We start from the raw sequence: 24658 nt of genomic DNA, 5'->3' as shown, positions 1-24658 counted from the left end.
TAACAGCCTTTGCAAACCACATGGTCCTAACCCCAGCTGAAAGCCTGTGTTTCTCATGACATAATGGCCCAGGAGAAAGGAATGTTGAGAAACACTGGGATTGTTCTTGCGCCGACGGCAAGACTCTCCTCTTAGATCTGTCCCACACGGCTCAACGTGCATCATATACAGAGCCACACAGAGGTGCAAGAAGTGGGAGGGAGAAAACTGAAAGACATAGATCCAGGCCAGGCTGTGCTGGTGAGTACTGGATGATGAGGGCTCTGACTATGTAGTAGGAGACAAACCTTTCTGATGACAGGTGTAAGTGGCCAGGGTGACCTTGGACAGAGACCATGGATTTCTCTGCTACTGTTCTTGCCACTACAAACAGGTCTTCTTCCTTATCCTGTCCCTACCCCTCACAGGTAAACAGGAGACTTCAGTTGCTAGACAATTCCTGGGAATAGTCAGATGCCTCAAAATGGGATCAAATCAACCTGAACACTGAGGGAAGAGCTGCCCAAACCTAGCAGATGCAGCAAGTCACAGCCCACCAGAAAATCCAAAAAGAACTCCTTTCAACAACCTCTACAGAGAAACAGAGACGTAGGAAAGCCCTACATGCAACAACTGGAAGAAATAATCCCTTCAGCCAAGAGTAGCTCTAAAAGCACCCAACCAGGGATGCATGCACAAAGACAACAACAACAACAACAAAACTGACCCACCTGCCTTCGGAGATCCCCACCCACCCCACTGCATCGCACAAGGCACTGCCATGCCAGCAAGCCCAGGACTTCAACCACCAGGGCAACAGACCCCAGAGTTGGTAGGTTAGGAAAAGCACCAGGACAAAGTAGAATGCACAGCAGCAGATAACCAGGGCTGGCAGGTGGATGGAGAAGAGAACATTAGGTCCACTCACAGCAAACACACATGAATGCCATATCTCCTTTTCTTAGGCTAAGAATTTTCCATTTCCTCACTCTAGGAAGTAAATCTGCCGAAATCAGAGTCTTACTTCTTATGAAAAAAAAAAGAGTCAAACACCTAGAATCTCCAGAGGTCATCCAACTGTGGATGGCTACTATGTTATACCATGGGGAAAGAAACAGGGTTGCATTACCACTAGGTGTGATGTTAACCACTGAAAAATTGGTCCTCAAGAAGTATTCCGAAGCCTGGCAACTCAGTGGGGAGAGGGCAGGGGGAAGAGCTATAATCAACAGCTTCCTCTGCTGTTGATTACCACATCCAAGTAAAAATCCATATCCTTGCTTGGAGGTGACCTCTCAAAGCAGACAGGTCCTTAGTACCACAGTACAGCCCAGATAGCACAGGGCACAGTTACCAGACAAAAGGGGTGTCAAATGAACCATGAGATAAAGGTGCAGCAAAATCTTTACAGAGAACCCCTGCATGCTGTGACTGGCAGACACAACTTTCCCCCTAAAGTGGTGCATGCAGCATAGACAAAGTAAACTGATCTAAGTCAGAGAATATATATCTAGAAATTAAGGCCATGTTCCAAAAGCACAACTGTGTGCTTTGTGTCAACTTTGTGTCAAAAGTCTTGGGCTGTCTTCCACTTCTCCTCCCTTGTCTAAGCTGGGCCTCCATCCAGCTTGTACTCTGGGAGCAGTTCCAGTTGCAGATTGCTAGGCAGCACACAGCCAGCAGGCCATGATAGAGGGCAGCCAGCTGGGCTAGGCACCCATGGTGTTGTGCTGAGTGGCTTCACAGAAGTGCTTTTCAGTCATTACTGAAAGCAGGTGTCTTTGCTGAAGTAAAGCCCAGAGCACTTGAACTGTGAGATCACCCTGGCTCCCACTCAACCTATGCCCCAAGTAACCAGGAACAAAGGATCAGCCAGAAGGCAGCCACAGGAGTGCAGGGTAATGCTCACCACAGTGTCAATTTCAATGAGGAAAAACTGGAGGGCATTACACCTTTACGTGGGAATATGCTGACTGTCTAATGGAAGCAACTCCAGCAGATGGACAGGCTGTGGGGAGTTCAGCAACCAAGTCATTGCCAAGGGAGGGCACTAGAGGAGGCTGGGGAATATCACAGAAGTGGCAGCAGCTGGAGGAGCAGGTGAAGATGGGCTTCAAAGGTCTGACTCAAGACAACCAGCCAGACTTGAAGGAAGTGTGGGTGCTGCTACTTCCAGAGCACCAGTGTCCAGTGCCACCTCTCTGCCACTGCTGTGATGTGCTTAAGGGGTTGAACATTAAAAGTGGGCAGCAAAGGCTTCAAGGTAAATGTAAACCATCCACTATAGATAAGGGGTGGCCAAGCTGCAGCATGTGTGCCATAAGTGACACAATCAGCCTCTGGGCATTGTATGCAGCAGAACAGGGAAGGGAACAGAGGCAACACAGCAGCTGATAGGACAGGGCACAGAAACAGGGTAGCAAGTCAGGCAAGGAGCACAGGGCAGAGAACAGAAAGCAGAGCAGCAGACTAGGTAGGTGCACAGACCAAGAAAAGCAGAGCAGCTATCAGGCTGAGGAAGGGGTTGGGAGTGGCACTCAAGTAGAGTGTGTGGCTAATTGGTGGTACACCTGCAATAAAGGTTGGCCCACACTGCCAGGGACATCACCATGCACAAGCACTACCCAAATACTTTATCAGTGAGCAGCCACAGCCTCACCTACTAACTTTGACAGTTAAGTCAACTTAATTTTAAAATCAATTTAACTGTCAGCACATACACACGTATGTGGAGCAGAGATGATGCATCATCTGGACAGAGGGGGACAGGTTGATGTCATTTACTTGGATTTCAAAAAAGCTTTTGGCTTGGTCTCCCATGATGTTCTCATGGCAAAACTGGGGAACTGCAGCCTTGACAACCGTATGGTCCAATGCCTTAGGAACTGGCTCTGTGGTTGGACCCAGGGAGTGATTGTTAATGGAACTAGGTCAGCATGGCATATGGTGACCCATGGCATCCCTCAGGGTTCAGTACTCAGACCGGTACACTTTAATATATTCATTAACAACCTGGATTTAGGTGTCAGAAACTAACTGGTTAAGTTTGCAGATGACATCACACTATGGGGGAGTGCAGTTACACTAGAGGATAGGCTGGGGAGCCAGACTGACCTAGATAGGCTTGCAAGATTAGCAGTTACAAACCTGATGACCTTCAACATAGAGAAATGCAAGGTGCTCCACCTCAGGAGGAAAAACCCATATCATACCTATAGGCTCAGCAGTGCTTCACTCACTAGCACTACGTCTGGAAGAGACTTGGGGGCCATGATTGACCACAAAATGAATATGAGCCACCAATAAAATGCTGCAGCCAGCAAAGCAAATAAAACTCTGGCTTGCGTCTACCAATGACATTTTGGGTCTTGTTTAAGATGCATTCTCCCACTTCATTCGGCCTTGGTGAGGCCACAGCTGGAGTACTGCATCCAACTCTAGGCTCCACACTTTAAAAAGGATGTGGAGAAGCTTGAGAGAGTCCAGAGGAGAGGCAGACACATGATAAGAGGTCAAGAGAGCAGGCCATATGAGGAGAGGCTGAGGCATGGGACTCTTCAGCTTGGAAAAGCACAGGCTCAGGGGCAACTTGGTGGCAGCCTATACATATATAAGGTATGTACATCAGGACCTGGGAGAACATCTGTTCACCAAGGCTTCCCTAAGGAAAACAAGGTTCAACGGTCATAAACTGCTGGAAGACCATTGTAGATTGGACATAAGGAAGAACTTCTTTACCATCTAAGTCTCCAGAGTCTGGAATAGACTCACCCCAGAAGTGATGCAAGCACTTACTCTGGACATGTTCAAGATGCGTTTAGATGATTATCTTACTGGATTCCTTTGACCCCAGCTGACTTCCAGCCTTGGGCAGGGGGCTGGACCAGATGAACTCACGAGGTCCCTTCCAGCCCCAATGTCTGTGAAATCTATGAATGTAGGGCACGATCCTACATCTCCAAAGTGTATTATCTTAAGTCACATTAGTTAAGTTGACTTAGCTCAAAAGATGGCTGCCACGATGTCAAGGAGCTGTACATGTAAACTAAGTCACATTGGAGTATACAAGTCAACTTAGTTGTGGCTTTAAGTCAACATGTGTGTACACAACCCATGTGTCCAACCCCTAGACATAACTGGTAAGTGTTCCACTGTTCATGCTCAGAATACAGCTTCACAGCTAAGTGCTTCAGCATGTCCACAACCACTCATCCTCTGCCTACCAACCTTCACCTCACTTCCACTGCCTATACCCCAACTCCTGTGCTAAGAAGGAAGGTCTGGAAGGCATTTGCTGCCTGGATTACCACATCACCTTAGTGTAGGTCCTTGGGGTATGCTCCATGGGGTAATCCAATTGGGGTCTGGATCAGTGAAAGGAAGCATGAACCGACTGCACTGTGTACTGTACTATACCATACAATTCTGTACTGTATTGGAAAATAGCCTTCCAATACAGCTAGCTGGTGCCAAAACTTAACCACCTGTAAGACAGCTATACATTAATTTATGAGAAGATACTTGCAAAAGCAGAGGACTGAACTCAACAATTCAGGAGACCCTTTCTGGTTCTATATTCCTGTGTTTCTAAGGATAATTCCTGTTTAGTTCAAGGTTTTCCCTCTATACATTGCTTTGAGAGTGGGGGATGTTTTGCTCTTGGCAGTTGGTAATGTAGTTCATATAGCTAGAAACCTCACTGTTCATCAGGTCAATTGATAGGATGCATAGTGGTGTGGCTACAAAAAGTTGTTCTGCTCTGCTGCAAGGCAAGAATAAAAACAACTTCTCCTACCAGAAAGCAGATCAAAGGTGTCTAAAAAGAAAAGGCATCTCTGAACTGCTCATGTACGTAATAATGGGATGCAATTTATTAAATAAATTCAGTTTCAGAGTGGGCCTCTTATTCCAAGATTTGGCATAAACTCTTCTATATTGGGAGCCTGGAAAAATGTAAAATTTGCTATGAATCGAGTCAAGTGATTCTTTACCGTGTTCAGATGAACTAGAATTTGCAGTAAATAAGCTCTCCAAATAGGTTTATTTACAGGATGTGGCAACAATTTAAGATGCTTTCATAGCTGCACATAAAGATGAAGATGAATAAACAAACATGTTGTTGTACCTGGAATCCTTAGTTTGTTCTCACCAGAAAATCCCAGGTTGCAAACCATGCAAGTGGTCAGAGGACTTTGCTGCCCTTTTTATCCGAAGGAAAATAAAAACTCAGAAGAGGCCCAGGAAGTTGGTGGTGCCATCTAGCATAAAGCCAGGAATGGGGCCAGCAAGGTGAGAGCACTGATTCAACCATGATACAGCACATGTAAGTAGGTTGGTGGCACAATGGAACTTAAGAGCTGCTTTCCCCCGTCTGGTGCCAGAGCTGCAGTATCAGCCTCACACATTCCTACCTCCTTAGTTGTCCTAATATCACCAACATGTTTGAGGTGAGCGTGGGCTTGACTACCAGCTTCCCAATACTCAACTCGTGTGGTGCCTGAGAAAGGATGTGCAGGTTTCTATCATTTATGCAAACTAGAGATGGAAATATCACACTGGATCTTCTGAAGATATAGGCAATGTGAATATCATGCACTTGAAAGTTCCCCTGGTGTTCTTCTGGGCTCACCACAACATGTTTTAATTGGTTTTTGCCAGTATTTAGTTCTTTCTTTGCTGTTTCTCCTCAGCTACGTAAAGAGTTACTCAGCTTCTGGTATAACCAAAGAGAGACTGCTCAGCGTCATGTATTTCTGAGCCTTTGATTTAATGAAATATGCTTACGAAACACCAAGATTCAGCTAGAGAGGATTCATTTTGACTTGTATTAAACGAGTGCTAGTCATCTCAGAGGTCACTCCACTGCACTGATTCCCCATTTATTCTTGGTATTCACAGTGATATGTTGAAACGACTGCAAATGAAAGAGAAAAGAACTGTCAGTTTTGCTGCTAGGCAGATTGCAAGTGGACAACGTCCAAACATTTCACACTGAAGTAGTGTCAAGTGAAGCTTTTCACCACTTAACCTGTGCTGGATTTTAACCTGATGGTCCCACTTCATCTTCAATAACTGAGTCCAGGTGAAAACTGGTCTGCCCTGCTTCTAATGGCCAGCAGCTGGAGGCACCTGAACATGGAATTAGTGCATGGGAACTGTACTCATGTTTAGCAATTAAAAGGTTAAGCTAATAGCAACTGTAAGTGATTCCGCTTTTTAAGTACTACCACTGTTATTTGCTTGGTTTATCTCCAAGTTCCCTTTACTTACCTGCATGGCTGTGGAAACTTTGTCATGTTTATCCTCGGAACAAAAGGAAATAGAAAATGACGCTCAATGTCAGACAGCATCTGAATCATTGCCCAAACCAACATTAATTAACTACTAGATCATCTGTCGGTACCCTGGTTCTACCTTTCCATACTCATGAGAAAGCACAAGTGAGCTCTGACACAAAAAAATGAAAGAAATGCGAACAGCCACACAGCAGCAGAATTACATTATTTATTAAGTGTAGCCAGGTTAAAGTTTGGCAGGTTACTAATTTACTGGTTCTTCTCTCAGTTAATTGTTAGAAAGCAGAATGAATTTCTCTTTAATTGGACCCCAGGTAATTTTTAAAAGAAAGATAGTCTGTAGCAAGAGGTTATTACAAATAGCTAGTACCTGAAATTTCATCTATTTGGTACTTCTGAACTGATTTGACTTGCTTATTTGGCATCTTTTTGCTGTATCAAATATTGTTTCCATTGATGCCCATTGCAGAGTTTGGGAACTGCTGTCAGATTCATTAGGGCTCAATTGTAAAATTTGCAAAGATACAAGCTTTCTTTGCAAGAATTTTGTGGCTGCTGTTTGGTTCAGATCATAGCTAAGTACTGCTCTTTGTATTTAAATCTGAATTTAAAATTGCAGCAAAAGAATTTTGCCTTTTGTTGTCAGCTCCTCAGTGGAAAACCTATGCTTAGAAGCTGAATGAAAATCTACAGCTCTAATGGATAATCTCTTATCAATTTAGGTGGCAGATATAAAGGCCTGTTTTGTCAGACCATGTGATATAAATAGCAAGTATGTGGGATGAAGTGAAGATAAAGCACTCAAACCTTTCGTTTTAAAGAGAACATGAGAGGATGGTTGTCTCTGGCAATGCACTTACCTGCTTGTTGGGTGGTGGGGACCAGGACTGTTAAGTGCAGTGGATCATGAAATCTAAGAAATATGGGGACTTGCCTTTAAATCCCTTACCAGTGATCTCTGCATACGTTACTGGTACAGTTGGAAAGATCACTAACCCCACTCTTAAAGAGGCCTCTCTGGAGAAGGAGCAGAACTGGAAACATGGGGGCTGAAGAGATGGGCAGAACTGATGAGGGATGTAGGGGATCAGAGATAAATTTGGAGGTTTGGGGCACTTCAAGGCATGAGATAGGCAGCTGCGGGGGACAAGAACTCTTACAGGACCCAAGGCATCTTCAATCAATGTGGGGCAGTGGGAAACACCAATTCACAAAGACACGCTAAAGATGGGTGGAGCTGGGAAAAAAAGAAATTAAAAGAACAGAACAGACCAAAAACATAATACGATCTCTTTTTTAAAAAATTCATTATGATTGGTCTGATTCATGATTTCTAACCTTTTAAGGTTGGCAGTGTTGTTCTACATGAGGCCCAAACAGTAAAACACTACGTGGTCATGCACTATTATTTTCCACAGGACCCTGTGGCTATCAGTGCACAAGATATAGACACTATTCATTGAATGAGCAGCTATTCACTACTTTGGTTTCTCCTCCGGCCCTGCACTCTGATCCCAGAACCATGCTGGGCCACTGGACCCTTTGGGCCCCACTGGAATCCTCAGACCCCTCACCAGGCCTCGCTATCCAGGCCCTTGCACCCCTCTGTTTCCACTATACTGCTGGGCCTCACTATATGCCTCAGGTCCCTTGCCTTTCCCCAGAGTGGCCCATGAGTGGTATTTCATGGAGGCTGCCCCACCATGCTAACCAGCCCCAGCAGGGTACAGTTTCAGGTCTTACCCAGGACCAGTCTGCAGGCCTACCTGATCTTGCTTATCCCTTTCTAGGCTCCCCCTAGATGTCCTACACCCTTTTTGGGCTGCTAACCACTGGAACCCCCAGCCCCAGCTCCATCTTCTACCTGAATCCTCCATCTCTGGCCCCTGCTCACTCTGACCCCTTTCCTTGATCCCTCCTCATCACATGGCCTAGCACCAGCCATCATTATCCTGGGCTGCATGCCCCTTGACCCCTTCTCTCAGCTGTGGCCACACAAGGACCTTTGGCCTCCCCTAGGCCCTGGCCCCTCCTCAGGCCAGTTGAGAACTCCCGGCTCCCCCGGCTCTGGCAGTCTCTGCTGTGGGCTATTTCACCCTTCAGCCCCCCTGGGCCCTGGCCCCACACAGGCCAGTTGAGGTTCCTAGGGTCAGTCCTCTGGCTGTCAGTCCCCTCATCTCTGTGGGTTCACCCTCTCGGGTCCCTCCATAGATTGTTCCACCCTCTCAGGGCTTGGAGCTCTCCATAGCTCTTCCTATGCAGCCCTTTCCTTCTCTGGGTTCACCCAGACCCTTCATTAGGTCTCCCAAATGCTCAGCCCCTCTCTCAAGGCACACCTGGCTCCTAAATAGGCTGTCTACCCAGCCCCTCTCGCCCTGGGCTCAACCAGCACTCAACAGGTTGCAGGCCCTCAGCCCCCTTGTCAGGGCTCTGGACTCCACAATGGGTCCCTAGGAATCTCCTCCATCCCCTTAGTTCCCACCCAAACCTCCAGACGTCATTCTCCTTGCTGGCGTTCAGGAGCAGCAGCCGTCCTGCTGGGTGATGTTTCTACCCCAGCTCCTAAGATGTTACTACCAGCCCTGCTCTCAGGGTCTGGGCTTATACCTTGTCCAAACCCAGCCCTTCTCCAGTCAGGTGACTCCCTTGATCAGGCCTAGCCTCACCTGCCAGCCCTTGGGCCAGCCGACTCTGTAATCAGCCCTGACTCCAACCTGCTGTGGCTCAGCAGGCTGCCTGACCTGTTAAAGTGGCAGACCCCTCCGGTCTCTCATCAAGTGCTCTTCTACACTCTGTATTTACCAAACAATTACACTTTATGATGTTTTAGCATCTTGGTGAATTTAATCAAACACCCAGCTATCTATACTCAAACCAGTGATAACTTAATCCAGGTTAAGGGTTATTTTATGTACCCAGTCAAAGCTGCCCAATCCCAGTGAGAAGAAATGAGCGTACTGTGTGTTCTTTCATAGTTAGTTTTCTCAAGGTGCATCCCTCTCAGCCCAGCCTCTGGCTGCTTTACTTTTCATTCCATCCGGGAAGAGCACACACCAACTGCTGAAACTTCCTTAGCCTGACAAAGGGTTTTTGAACCCGAAAGCTTGCTTAATAATTGTTTTCCAGCTAATTAAGTTGGTCTAATAAAATATATCATATTCGCCCAAAGAACCTTGTCTATCCTACTCTGAAACATTGTTGTACTGCATGTGTCATGTCCAGCAGTGACTAGTCATGGAGAGCTAACGAGATATTTAGGATCTAGTGGGTATTATATTTCTTTCCTTGTTCATCTCTAGCTAGAACATGACTACTTTGGTGTTTGTACTACTGTCACTCAAACTTAAATATCTAATATAACCCTCCTTTGTATTTCAACATACAGGTGATATTCACGATCCCATGATTTTGTATCCAGTCTTAATTCTGGGGCTGTTTGAGATCCAGAACAAGAATGGGGCCTCTTGAAAACATCTGGAAAAAGTTCCCCTGTAAAAAATATATAGATAAAAAGTTTTACTTTATACATTTCTGTTTTAAATTTTAAGTGACTGACAAAGTAATGAAGAAAGAAGGACCAGCTGAAATAAGCTTCAGAAGGAAAGTATCATGAAACATAGAAGATGTGAGGAGAATATAAGCTGCAGGAGGTGACAGACTTGCTGAGTATTTTAAAAGAAAATCTGTGTTTAATTAAGCCTACCAATACCTATTCCCCTCCAAGATATTAGAAAACAATGCCAAGCCCCATTACAGAAGTGGCATAATACTGGGACAACAGATCTACTCTTCTTATGTATGCACAAGACAGCCCCCTCCCAAAGTCACAAATTCAAGTCATCATCTGCTTACATATTGCAGATCCATGGATTATTCCTCATTAAAAGCCTTCCTGGAGCAGAATGAAATTTTTGTGGCCATCTTATTTAAAATGTGTTATGTTTCATGTACTTTTAGCACCTGCTATAAGTCACAATAAAAGCTTTAAAAACATTAGTAACATTAGCAAACTATTAATTTAAGCAACTGTACTTTATTTGAAGATGCCTAGGCAAGAAAAGCAAAGTTGGTGGTGGTGTGAGCAAAATCTGATTTTACAATTCAGCCTGTTTTGAAGGATACCGTGTCTATCTACATAGTGAAGCATTTGCTTGCTACACCCACACCAAAGCTAACTCAGCTAAAACCTCTTCAATGGCATATAAAAGTTAAGTGGTCTCTGTAGTGCAAATATAATAATGACATATTGATATAACACTACCCAAGAGCACGCCACTTGTAGCTCTGGTCTGCTACACCTTATACTCCCTAGCTCCCGGGGGGGTGAAAGTTAACTAATATGGCTATGTTTAGAGTACTCACGCCCAGCGAAAAGAAGGTATTACACATTTGCTATGTTTATTTATAGGTGCTGGCTCAAATTCATTAGCACCTAAATTTGTCTTTTTATTGAAATATTCTTGTCAAAAACAATTAGTGACATGGCAGATACCTTATCTAGCCTCTTCAGTTACACCCTGATTTATTGTGACATTTTAGGAAGCTCTCAGTGGCAAATTTGAATATGAAAATTCATAGGTTGAAGATGCTATAGGCCAGATTTGATGTCAATAGAATGTCAGTCTTTGTCTACTTCATTTTGATTTAACTTAACTCCAACTAGCTTCAGGCATCAAGGACAACAAAAAGTCCTTTTTCAGATATGTGGGGAGCCGGAGAAAAAGCAAGGGCAATGTTGGACCCCTGCTAAACCAGATGGGGCAACTGACAACTGACGCCCAGGAAAAAGCCAACCTATTAAATAGGTACCTTGCGTCAGTCTTTCATCAGTCCCGTGGGACGCCCATGCCTGCTATGGGACAGGGAGATCCGGGTGATGGGGATCCCCTACCCTCCATAAATGCTGACTTCGTGAAGGAACATCTTGAGAAGCTGGATACCTTCAAGTCAGCCGGCCCTGACAATCTGCACCCCAGGTTACTCAAGGAGCTGGCGAGCGTCATAGCCCAGCCCCTGGCACGGATCTTTGAAAACTTCTGGCGCTCTGGTGTAGTGCCTGAAGACCGGAAGAAGGCCAATGTGGTGCCGATCTTCAAGAAAGGGAGGAGAGTGGATCCGGCTAACTACAGGCCCATTAGCCTGACTTCTATCCTGGGGAAGATCTTAGAAAAGTTTATTAAGGAGGCCATCCTTGAGGGACTGGTCCAGGCTAACATCCTAAGGGATAGCCAGCACAGGTTTGTTGCGGGTAGGTCTTCTTTGACCAATCTCATTTCCTTCTATGACCAGGTGACGTATCACCTGGACAAGGGAGAAGAGATTGATGTCATATATCTTGACTTCAAAAAAGCTTTTGATCTGGTATCCCATGATCACCTCTTAGCCAAACTAGCCAGTTGCGGCCTTGGCTCCACCACGATCCGCTGGCTGGGAAACTGGCTCCGTGGTCGGACCCAGAGGGTTGTTATTGATGGCAGTCACTCATCGTGGTGCCCCGTGACCAGTGGGGTCCCTCAAGACTCTGTCCTTGGACCCATACTGTTCAACATCTTCATTAATGATGTGGACATTGGAGTCAGGAGTGGACTGGCCAAGTTCACCGATGACACCAAAATTTGGGGCAAAGCATCCACACCAGAAGATAGGCGGGTGATCCAGGCTGACCTGGACAAGCTCAGCAAATGGGCAGATGAGAACCTGATGGTGTTTAACACCAAAAAATGCAAGGTTCTCCACCTTGGGAGGAAAAACCTGCAGCATCCTTATAGGCTCGGCAGTGCTACGTTGGATAGCACTACAGAAGAAAGAGACTTGGGGGTCATCATTGACCACAAGATGAACATGAGCCTGCAATGCGATGCTGCGGCTAGTAAAGCGACCAAAATGCTGGCTTGCATCCATAGATGCTTCTCGAGCAAATCCCGGGACGTCATTCTCCCCTTGTACTCGGCCTTGGTGAGGCTGCAGCTGGAGTACTGCGTCCAGTTTTGGGCTCCACAGTTCAAAAAGGATGTGGAGAAGCTTGAGAGAGTCCAGAGGAGAGCCACGCGCATGATCAGAGGTCAGGAAAACAGATCTTACGATGACAGGCTGAGAGCCATGGGACTCTTTAGCCTGGAAAAGCGTAGGCTCAGGGGTGATCTGATGGCCACCTATAGGGGTAACCACCAGGATCTGGGGGAACGTTTGTTCACCAGAGCGCCCCAAGGGATGACTACATCGAACGGTCACAAACTCCTGCAAGACCATTTCAGGCTGGACATAAGGAAGAATTTCTTTACTGTCCGAGCCCCCAAGGTCTGGAACAGTCTGCCAGCGGAGGTGGTTCAAGCACCTACATTGAACACCTTCAAGAGTAAATTGGATGCTTATCTTGCTGGGATCCTATGACCCCAGCTGACTTCCTGCCCTTTGGGCAGGGGGCTGGACTTGATTATCTCCCGAGGTCCCTTCCAGCCCTAATGTCTATGAAATCTATGAAATTGCAGGAACTGCATTAATAGGCAACATGAGCCATCTGTTTAAACATGTGTGTTTTGAAAGGTATTGCCACGTACAATAAACATGCTCAGCCTGTACTGTAATGACTCAGGAAACTGTTTATGTGAAATGAGAACTCAGAAATTCCCCCAACAAAAACAATGAATTGCTAATTAGAGCCAGTCTGATGTCTAAGTTGCTTGTTTACATTGCAAACTTGCAGTGTGACAGTTACCGTGCAGTTTGTGAAGTGTTTGTCCAGTGGTCCTATGTCACCAGAGAACTCCCTCTGCAAAGCCAATCTTTCACTTGCCAGCTGAAACAGCTCTCCAGCTATTTGTGCTGCCTGAAGACCAGGCACACGATGTTTAAAATTATACAGAGAAAGAAATTATTTTAAGTACTCAGACTCCATTTCACTTATTCCCCCCCGCACCATCCCCTGCAACTTAGATTTTCCTGGCATGGGTCATCACTTTTAGCCAATATGAGAACTTGGTAGCTAAGCCTAATTTTATTTTTTCAAATACTTCCATATGGAGGATTCTTGAGAGTCTTTCTTTGAGAATTGTTGTTTACTCTTGGTCTTGACTATTCCCCATTTAGCTTACTTATAAATGACTTAATATGCATCATCTCCCCATACTAACTAGCATTGTGCAAAACAGCTCCAACAAACTGCCCAAATCATTGACCAATACAAACCATGTGAAGAGTCTGGCCAATGCTACTACCAGAGCAGCAGCTGCCATTTTGCAGGGAATACCCAAGAACTGCTGAGAGCCAGTGGAAGTGCAAGGGAACAGGAGAGAGAGACAGACCAACACCCCAGGCCCTTTTGCAGATACAATTTGAGGCAAGAGCACCTCTCATCCCCAAGAAAGAGGGCACTAGGCTCCCACAGCCATCCTGCACTCCTAGCACATGTAACCCGAAGCCCATTCTCCACCCAGGGATAGCAGCTTTGTTCTGTGGCCAATTCATACAGTAGGTCCAGCACTAGCACTGAAAGGACCTCAAAGGGCCACTGTTGAGAATATTAGATGCAAGTTGACCTACGTTGGTTTTTTTTACAGAGCAAATGTAAAGACATACAAAGCCTAAATGAAAAGAATGCTAATTGGGTAGCAGAGTCAGACATCAACAATTAGGAAATGCCAGATTTTCAGTTCCCTAAGTGGCATCCCCTCATGCACGTGCATCCTGGTCTCTATAATGCCCCGATAACTTTTTTCCCCACAGAATCCCTACCCCTTTCAGTGCACCAAATAAAGGTTGCAAAAGCAACTTGAAAACTAGCATTTCCTCACTTTCTAGTACTTCCCTGAACAAGCCAAATAACCTTAGTTCTTTTTCCCTGTGTAGTTTCTAAATAGACTTTATTCAAGCTTAATCAGTAGTACGTGGCATAAATAATTAATAGGATGACCATATACAGAGTGAGTAGGAGTTTAGAGCACTGCTATATATTTTCCACTCACGTGGATGAAGCTGTTTTTTGTGGTATTTGTCAGGCTTTAGTATGCATTGCAGAATAATATGTACTAGTGCCTGTACACAGAAAGGTTCAGAAATTGAGGAAAACACCATCTGCTTATGTCCAAATTACCTACTTAGAAAATAAACTGTATTTCATCACGTGGAAATTTAGCTTCTTGTCACATGGACAACTTTTTCTAGCAGCATGATTCTCTTGTATTAAAATGTGTGGTGTCACACGCTTTCATAGAATCATAGAAGTCGGGTCGGAAGGGACCTTGTAGATCTTCAAATCTGACGCCCCGCCTGAGCAGGAGAAAAACTGGGCTCAGATGACTCCGCCAGGTAGCCATCAAGCCTCTTCTTAAAGACCCCCAGGGTAGGAGCCAGCACCACTTCCCCTAGAAGTTGGCTCCAGATCCTAGCCACCCTGACTGTGAAGTAGTTCTTACGGATGTCTAATCTAAACCTACTCTCCAGCAACTTATAGCCGTTATTCCTTCTTATGCAGGGGGGGCGCTCGGGGAAACAAGGTCTCTCTCTCCCAATACCCAAACCCTTTTGGTCCCCCCTAGTGAGTTTATTAAAAGCTTAGTACCATTCCTGGGTGGGCTTGAACCACCAGCCTTTTAGTTAACAGCCAAACACACTAACCAATTGCACTATAGAGACCAGCTACTAACTATAGTGCAAGCATGTCATTGCAGCATATTAATCCACTGTAACTAAATACCCAGGAGAAGGAAGAAGCCCCTAAGAATAACATTGCATCCTGATGTTATCCAGGATCTCCATTTACAAATCTTGCATCCTTAAGCACATCTAACACTATACTTTCCTTTATTTGGCATTAAACTCTCAGCCTGTGCTTCTCTTCCAACAAAGTGCAGACAGTCCCTATGGCAACAAGTCTTATGCTCACTGCTATCATAGTCTCCTTAGTGCAGAGCTAAATTAGGTGTTCTTATCTTTCAAGAAATGCAGGCAACTATTTCCTTCCTCATACATATAGGGATGGGTGTGAGAGACTCAACCTTCCCCAAAGGGCCATGGCTTTCCCAGAGCATCCCATATCAAAATCATAGTTCTAATTGGGTATGTCTACAGAAGACACTTTACTGTGCCATAGTTTAGTTTATTGAGCAGTAAGCATGTGCATCTACACATGGACATGCTTACTGTGCAATAAACCCTGTTGATTGTGAATAAATTTGCTCCCTGCAAATACAAGTAGCAAATTTACTTGCAATTTCCAATTACTAATTACCTCTTCTTTGAAGAAGAACATTCAAAAGAGCTGCATAATTCAGTGTTCAAAAGCATTAAGGATTTTCTTCTGTCCTGACTTGAATTGGCTTCTAAAAATTGGCTGTTTTATACTTGGGTAACAGACTCTTCCCAAAACTGATTGTTTCCATTTATACCTTTAACAACAACTGTCAGGGCAATCTATAGCAGCTATGTTGTATTCTGGCAGTGGCATGTGTTCTGGCTCTGGCTTGCTTGAGATATTAAACAGTAATCAAATTAGTCTCTAGTCTCATCCATTAAGTGGAACTCAACCTTTTAGAGTGGGAAGCGAGGTATTTGCAATCTGGTTACATCACAAGCCACCACTCCCCTCCAGTAGGGGATGGGAGATAAAGAGAGGGGAGAAAGAGGTGGCTGCCACTGGCAGGTGTGTGGGGAGAGAAAGCAAGCTTACAGCCAGTAAATAGCACCTAACTCAGAGAGAGTGGGGAAGGAGAAAGAGCAGAAGCGAGGAAGCCATGGGAGAGGACTGCAGAGGGGACCAGCAGGGCAGAGAAGGGGACGCACTGAGCTAAGCCTCTTGCTGCTGATCCCTTGTGCCATGGGTTGGATCCAGTCACTTTGGTGACCAGCCAGTGGGCTCTAGGTTGAACCCCACTGCATTAAGGTATATCTGTTGTTAGAAAACAATGGGACAGGTCATTAGTTGATTTATTAAAGTGTTTCAGAGCATTTGTGTCCCCCATGTACTCCAACTTACATGCAGGAATGTCACTGCCTATTGAACAGTGCTAATTCTTATGTTATCATTTTGTACAATTTCCAATCTGCTTCTTCCTGGTCAGAAAGTCTCAGCATGAATTGTTCTTGGTTTAATTCCAAATAGCCAGTCTCATTCATAGCAGCTTTTCACCTTTGATGTGTTTTTACATTTCTTTGTTCAAATAATTCAGTGAAGACAGGGACAGGCAGTGCAATTTTAGTGGTTTTTTTAAACAATGTTTCAATCAGTTAAAAAATTAACATCTGTTACCAGTATGAGATGTCAGCATTTTACCAGTATGCACACATCAGCATTTTATATCCTCTGTTGTTATGAAACCCATTATGTTTTATTTAGGCAGCAATGGCTCCTAAGTGCAGATAGGACACAGAGTATTTGCTGATGCATCCTCCCATAATTGAGACATGTTTGTATCAGGTACTATAACTCTTTCACTGTCCTTTGAGCCCCACAGACTACAAAGACAAGAAGATACTATTTTTCATCTAAACTTAAAAGAACACAGAAAACCTCACCTTGTACTCAACTAGTTCAATGTTATGTAAAGAAATGCAAATAAACTACCCAGCTTCAACTAACAACTGTTAAGAGTGTCTGCCACTGAGATTTTGTTACTGTCAGCTTCACACAGAGGGCTTGTTTCAGAAAAGAACAACTTGAATTTTGTGTGAAGAAGCCATCTAAGACACTGTACTACTTGATTTGGGATTGATTGGTACCAACCAGTGGTTTGTAGGGCACCCTCAATACCACCATTCAGTTTTATTTTATAACACCAAGTAGCACTTGCACTAGTATATCCAATAGTGGCATGAAGTTTTGCTCAACTCCAAGTTGTCATTGCTTATGGCAAAACACAACTACATTCAACTGCTTCTGTCCATCATTTATCGGTTCTTGTCTCTTTCAGGCACCCATTTGCTGGGTGACAGTCCTGATTACTTTCCTTCTTGTCGTTACCTTTGAGTAACAATGCACCTGCAAGTCAAGGGCATGCACAGTATAATGTGAATTTCCCATGGTAAGGTAGCTGGCATGACTAAAGATAAAAGGAAAGTTGACCTGCAGCAGAAGCTAACAAGTTTTCAAGCCAAGTAATACTGCCAAATAGCTACATACTTAATCACTAAGTGCTTAAAAACAAGTTAATATTTAAGTTTTGAGAGCTTTTGGGCATCAAATGCCCTTCCTCTGGTCTTATTCATTCATGGGCTATAACCTCATTTTAGTCAACTTGGTTGAAAGGTACTTTTTTAAAAACACTTGAGGCAAACTTGCTTCAGTGCAAGACCTGAGGAAGAACACTTAACATTCAAAACCTTTCCAACAGCTCTCCCATCTATTCAATTGGTCCAATAAAAATAAAAAAGAAACTCTCAAAAAATCATTTATTCTCATATACTTCCTGGATTTTCATGACTACAACTGTCCAACCCTCTACTATTTAAGAATAAGCTGTCACCTTGCCTGCCTTTTTTGCTCAATGTCAACCAGATGCAAGTAAGCATGCCTTAATTAGAGAAAAGCTTGAGGGAGTACACAGATGAACTGCAGGACATCCAAGGGGATGTCAACCCGGGAGTGGGGGTGACCAGGTGTTTTTGTACTTCAGCAATGTTTGGACCACAATGCCCTGGGAAGAGCTAGCTTATTCTGGTAGACAAGTCTGACAAATATGGTCACCTGCCTCAAGTGACAGATGTCCAATGTATGGGCTGAAGGATCTGAGCTATTCTTCTTAAATACCCATGTCAGAAAAATACCCTCGGGTTTGACCCCAAAGCAGCACTGCAATCTCGCATCATCTCATCATGTAAAAAAAATTAAGGGCTGTTTAGTTTCAGAGACACTTGTGTTTATTGGTGCTCAGAAAAACCATCCATTAAAGAGGCAGGTAGGGAATAGTGAAGGAAAGGAAGTATTTCAAACCATAAGGCAGTTGCAGTTATATTCTTTGGTAACAAAGCAGCACATTAACATTTAAAATTAACAGTGTTACTGTCAAAAAGCATGCTCTGGAACTTTATCACTGCTGTTGAAATCTCTTTTACTGTATAGAGTTATGTAGCAGAAGATGCTACTGGATGCAAGTACACAAACACTTCTGTTTGTACTCCAAAGCAAGTAAAGCAATCCATTAGTAGAATATAACTTAATTTTAATCATTTTAGTTAAAAGGAATTTTTTTTAGTTGCATGCAAGGCAAAATTGCTTTAGGGCAGTTTCACTGATAGATTTTAGTGGCACATTTTGCACAATGCCATACAAGTCAGTATGAAATTATGCACGAAATACTGTGTTTTACTCACTGTTTTCATTTCAAGTAATGCAGTATGTTAAAAACCAATGCAGGCAAGCCTGGCTTTTAACATTTCAGTAAGCACTTATTCATTTCGTTGAATTACAGCCTGAAAAAAGAAAATTGTCAGTATTATAGATACTGTCAGTATTACAGTTACTGCAATTTCTAAGGTATGAGATGTGTTCTCCTTGCCCTTCTCCTCCCCATCTACCTCCTCTACCCCCACCCCCAAACAGACCCACATCAAAGGATAAAGTTGTGGTGAAAAGTTTTTAGTATAAAATTTGATTGAATTTTGGTCAACTTTTACACACAAGCTATGCAATGAGATATTATTAGAAACAGTTTTGTAAAGGATCCACCTTAATTTTAGGTTTCTTTTTTCATTAAAAAACATCATAAGATATAGTCTATTTTATCTCAGATAACCAAAGTACAGTATATATACAGTTTGCATACACACTCGACCTTCTTCTACCTTCAGCACCCTGGCTAGCAGCGCTTCTTTAGATCTCCTCCTATACCCATGCATTGAGGCCGCTCTGTCGTGCTGTAATTACTTGTCAGACCAGACTCCTAGCAAGAAACTCACACCATTTATCTTTATTTACTGAAAACAAACAGCTACTCTGGAAAGATGATTTCAAGTTGGATCATACTAGTGCAACAGCTTGTTATTTAAATGTTTCAGTCTCCAGATCTTCCAGAAAACAATCGTTGGCCATATTCCTTGATTTGTATATTCTACTTTCTACAACCAAACCCATGTTTGTATCAGGTTTCTGGTTCTAATATATTAATTCATTCCCCATCACAAACTGTAACTGTGACTCAGTTTATTCCCCTCTTCCCCTGCCCCCTGCCCCCCGCCTCAGTCACCAAGAAGTGCTATGCCACTGGCCTTATGGACTAAAATAAACACACCTAGGACATACTCCGGTTTTCAGTTTAGCCTGTATCTCAGGGGCAGGCTATTATTTTGGGTGGAGGGCCGCTTAATGAGTTTTGGTGAGCTGTGAAGGGCTGCATGGGTAGCCCCGCCCCTTGAAAGTTGCTCCACCCCCTGATTGCCATCTTGGGACTGGAAGTCCCACCTCCTAACTCATGATCTTTGTCACTGGAAGTCCCTCCCCTTGCCCCCTGCCACAGAAGTACTCCTTTTTGGAGGTGGTTGCCATCCGAGAACCAGAAAAAAAACGAATCATACACCAAAAGTCAAACACCTACTACAACATATTTTAACTTTATTACAAAGAAATATTTTTGTCCTGATTTCTGTTTACATGGTGTATATATAAGTGATTGTGTAATAACTCAAAAATAAATTCTTAGTTTTGCATCATATGGGGTGAGAGGTCATGTGTGGTATGTGTGGGTGTGTATGGTGGGGAGTGGGTGTGTGGTAGGATGTGGGTGTGCAGTAGGATGTGGGGGGGTTGGGGGGGGCTCCGTCCCCAGATGGAGCACTTTACACTTCTCAATGTTGAACTTCATCTGGTTCCGATCCGACCAATGTGCCAGCCTGCCTGCAGCCTATTTTCAAGCATGACCACACTCCCCCATAACTTGGTGTCATCCATGAATTTGGCCAGTGAGCTCTTCAGCCCCACATCCACATTGTTGATAAAGATATTGAAAAGCACTGGACCAAGCATGGACCACTGACAGACACGATTGGCCACTGCTCACCAAGATGACACAGATCCATTCATTATAACTCTCTGCGTCCTACCTCACAGCCAACTTTCTACCCACATGACTGTTGAGCAGTTAAGCCCAAAATCCTCAAATTTTCCCATGAGAACATCATGGGATATCAGATCAAAGGCCTTTTGGAAGTCTAGGTATACAATGTCGACCTCTTCCCTCTTATCCAGATGGTGCATCACATGGTCATAGGAGGAGATGAGATTGGCAAGACAAGACCTGCCTATGACAAAGCCATGCTGGCTGTTGTTCAGAATCCTACCTTCTGCAAGCATATCACACATAGACTCCTTGATGATTTTTTCCAGGATAGAAGTTAGGCTAATTAGCCTATAGTTGCCTGGGTCCACTCTCCTCCCCTTTTTGAAGATGAGCACAACATCAGCCCTCTTCCAGTCTTCAGGGACCTCCCTTGAGTGCCACAAGTTTTGGAAGAGTTTCGCCATAGGTCCCACAATGACTTCAGCCAGCTCCACCAGCAGTCTTGGATGAAGTTCATCCAGTCCTGCTGACTTATAAATGTCTAACTTTCCTAACTGATCATGCACCAACTCAGCATCAACAGTAGGAAGGTGGTCATTCCCACCATGCCCTTTCTGAACCTTATCTAGTATGATTTTCCCCTTAGTCTGGTGAAATACTGAAGCAAAGTAGTCATTCAGGAGTTCAGTTTTCTCCTGAGTGTTGGTGGCCAGCTGTCCCGAGTTGTTAAGCAATGGCCCCATGCTTCCATTTGTTTTCCTCCTGTTCCCTACCTATCTAAAGAAGGACTTCTTATTGTCCTTGATATCAGTTGCTAGTTTAAATTTAGTTACCGCCTTAGCCTTTCTAATCTGCTCCCTACAAGTGCAGGCTGTTGTTGTATAGTCCTCTTTGGGGACTGTCCCAAGCTTCCATTGTTGGTATGCCTCTTACCTTCTTTTTCAAGAGGAACATGATATTCCTATTAAGCCTTGTTTGACTGTGTGCTCATCCTGGCAGCTTTACCACTACAGTTGCTTTCGCAAGGCTTTTCTTCACTTCAAGGAATCTCCTTTCCCTTCTGGCTACAGAGTTTCTGGTTTTCAAGGGACCTTACTGAGTTTTCTTCCCTGGACCTCTCTTCCCTGTAATAGAGTTAGGGTTCCCTGTTACGATCATTCGTGTTTGATAGCTCTTGAACATAGCCAGAATATTACGAATTAACAATATAACCAATACTGAAAAACATGTCTATTGGCCTGATATACTGGCATCTAAATTTAGACTGCCAGGAGAAATGATGATGAGTTTAAGTTACACCTGTAGAAATGTATTACTATATTGTTTCACTCAGGAGCAGGAAAGTAAGTAAAATGTAAGCAAGGAAAGACTTTCACTTACATCAGTAGGCCACTGAAAAGTCCAGTTGACATAGTAACATTATTCTCTAACACTAATGCTTAGCATGCTGGTATAAAAATTATCAACTGATTTTTAAATCTGGGTCCCTGGATTAACTGGGGGAGAATCATGGTTTAAGTAGGTAGACTAATTTGCTTCCTATTGTTCCATCTCTTAAACTGTAGATTCAGACTTTGATGCCGACTGGCATGACTTTGCTCATGATACAGACACCAGCCTATCTGAAGCATGACCATGATGTCCAACACATTTCACGCCATCCAAATATTTGCTACTAGCATGACCAATGTGATTTACAGTGTTTTGTGCACTTACCATTCAGAGAGATGTTTATTTAAAGCCAGGTGTGCAAGGAGCTAAATACATCACACTGACATATTTGAGGTAGGACTTCCCGTTCTTCTACCTGCTTTGACTATGTTGAAGGCATAATTGATTTCACTCTCCATTTACTTTTCTTGGCAAGGGAGGGTGGCAACATACAATAGCAGCTCATGAAAGTAGAGACAAGCAAAGGTGCACTCAGATTTACAGCAGCAGGTGTATAGCAAAATTATCTGATTCCCAACCTTTACCTTGAGTAACCTTTACCGTTTAGACAGCTTGCAAGCTGAGAACTTTGAATAAACCATACTCTGTCACTTTGTGGGCAATAAACCTACCAACTGTATGAAATATTCAATTGGTTTTCAAGCTATGCAAAATAGCACGCTGCAACATCCCTGAGCAACTGTCACAAGGTGGTTTTTAACTGTCAGGGGAATACTCTTATCTTTGATTAAAAACATTACTGTGAACAGGCCTTCTCTCCTAAGTCATAATTTACTATAATTGTGTTAATCAGCACCATTACCAGTCACACAACAATTCTCCTGCAGCTGTCCCCCAAAGAAAGCAAATTATCTAGATGTCCCCAAAAATCAAATAGCGCAAATGTGCAGGATTGAGGAGAACCTACCTCCCAAGGCTTCCACATTTTGACAATAATTTATTAACCAGTGCTAGCATTTCTCTCCCTAACATGCAGGTGACCTAAATCAGATTACATCTGTTTGCTCATGCCTATCTGGGAAGTAATGGAAGAGCAAATGCAGCTTGAGCACTGGGCCAAAATGTGCACATCAGTATCTTCCAGTGATTTTATTGTCTAGTAATTATAAGCAATGCAGAAGTTGTTTTCTCAAATGACTTTTCTTAATTTAAGTACTCTACATGCCAGATAGAGCTTTTGATATGTATTTATTATAGGCACTGCCCAAAAGTAGGCCACCTATATTTTCCAGATGCTAAACATAATACTGGCTTTTGTCTACATGATTATTACACTGGAAGTTAAATTAGGTCTTCTATTCTCTGATCTGAAAACAAAACAAAATACAAACAAAACCCCACAAGCAAGTCTCTTCTCAGATAGCAGCTTTCTTTCTTCTCTAATCTAAGAAACAGAGAGCTAGGTATGCATCCTTCCTCCCAGTATAAGGAAAGCCTTGTAACAGTGACCAAGTTATAAATTTACATGGCACTTGCCTTATTTGCAGTGCAGAAGCACTGAGACAGTTCCCAATTGAAGAGAAAGAATGGTCTGTGTTAGATGGAGAGTAACCTCTTAATTTCCTTGGTCTCTGGGGTACATTCCCTGCAATCCATCTTTCAATTTAGGTATGTTTGACAATAACATTGTCAAAGCTAATTCTGGAATAGCGCAGGTGAGAAGTAACAGCTATGAAATCACCACCACGAGAAACTTGGGCTGTGCGAAGCTTTGGGTGCTGAACAGCAAAATGCCGAATCAACATTTTAAAGCTGACTGTATGTCCGAATCTTTCTGAATTTCTCTGAATCGATTCAGAAGGTTCTGATCCGATTCGGAGAGACTAAAGGATCCTCTGTTTCTATCTGGATTAGGAGATTTGGCCACCAAATTGGGCCATATCTCTGCCGAATCGAATTGGGGACTGAAGCTTTACACAGCCCTAGCAGACAATGTATGTGTATAAATGCCCCTGGTCTAGGGACAGGGAGGCAAACAATGCTGTCAACATGGACAGGTTTAGAAGCTTTGCTCTGCCATTTTTTACCAAAGGACTTCAAAATCATGCACTGAACTGTCTAGTAAATGCTGGTTTGTTTTTAAAACAGAGTCTTGTGTTACTGTGCCAGCTGCACAGGTCCCCAAGGAATACCTTTGAAACAGATACATGCTCTTATGAACTGAGCGGGAGGAGGTACAGTTAGAAAAGGGGTCCTGAAGCTAGTGACCCTGTTTCAGTTATATCACTACAAGAATCACCTTTACAGCATACTGCGGGTCCAGACCTTGGCACTCTACTACTCTACTCTACTGGTATGCTCCTGGAAGGATTGTATAGAGGTCAGAAGCAAGGCAGACATGCCCTGTGAGTCTGTGATGGGGGGTAGAGTCGATAAAGCAGAAGAATTAACAATGGGGCATAAGGGCATCAGTGCTGGTGCTAATGAGTCATTTATTTTTCCACACCATGTTCATAATATAAATAAACATTATGTTAAGACCGGGTACCATTTGATATATGATTCGTGTGAATTCAGTTCTTATTTTTCTTGATAAGAACCACACTATTAGTAGGCTTACGTTCAGTTTGAAAAGAAAAACAGGTATGGTTATTGCTATTGACTTTTATGTACTTATCTTTTTTCTTCCTTTCATTTGTATTTCACCTTCCAAACACAGAAAATGACTTTGCTGGGTGTGTTTTTGATCACATGCTGCTTTGCCCAGAACACTTCCAGGAAATCTGATGTAATTGTGGTGCAGCTTGATTTTTCTATAAGTGCTGCAGATATATTCAGGATTTGATCCTGCTTGTGTTGTATGTAATGGGAGTCTAAGCAAAGTCAGGTCATAAATGTAAATTGTTGAAACTTTGTTGTAATATTGGAGTGCAGTATTTCAGTTTAAATACATATGTGTATATCTGTGTATATACACACACACACACACTCCAATATTACAGTAAA

The sequence above is a fragment of the Crocodylus siamensis genome, chromosome 15 (assembly GCF_052110815.1).
Source record: "Crocodylus siamensis isolate JL-2025a chromosome 15, ASM5211081v1, whole genome shotgun sequence".
In the NCBI taxonomy this organism is placed as follows: Eukaryota; Metazoa; Chordata; order Crocodylia; family Crocodylidae; genus Crocodylus; species Crocodylus siamensis.
Note: the sequence above shows the minus strand (reverse complement) of the source record.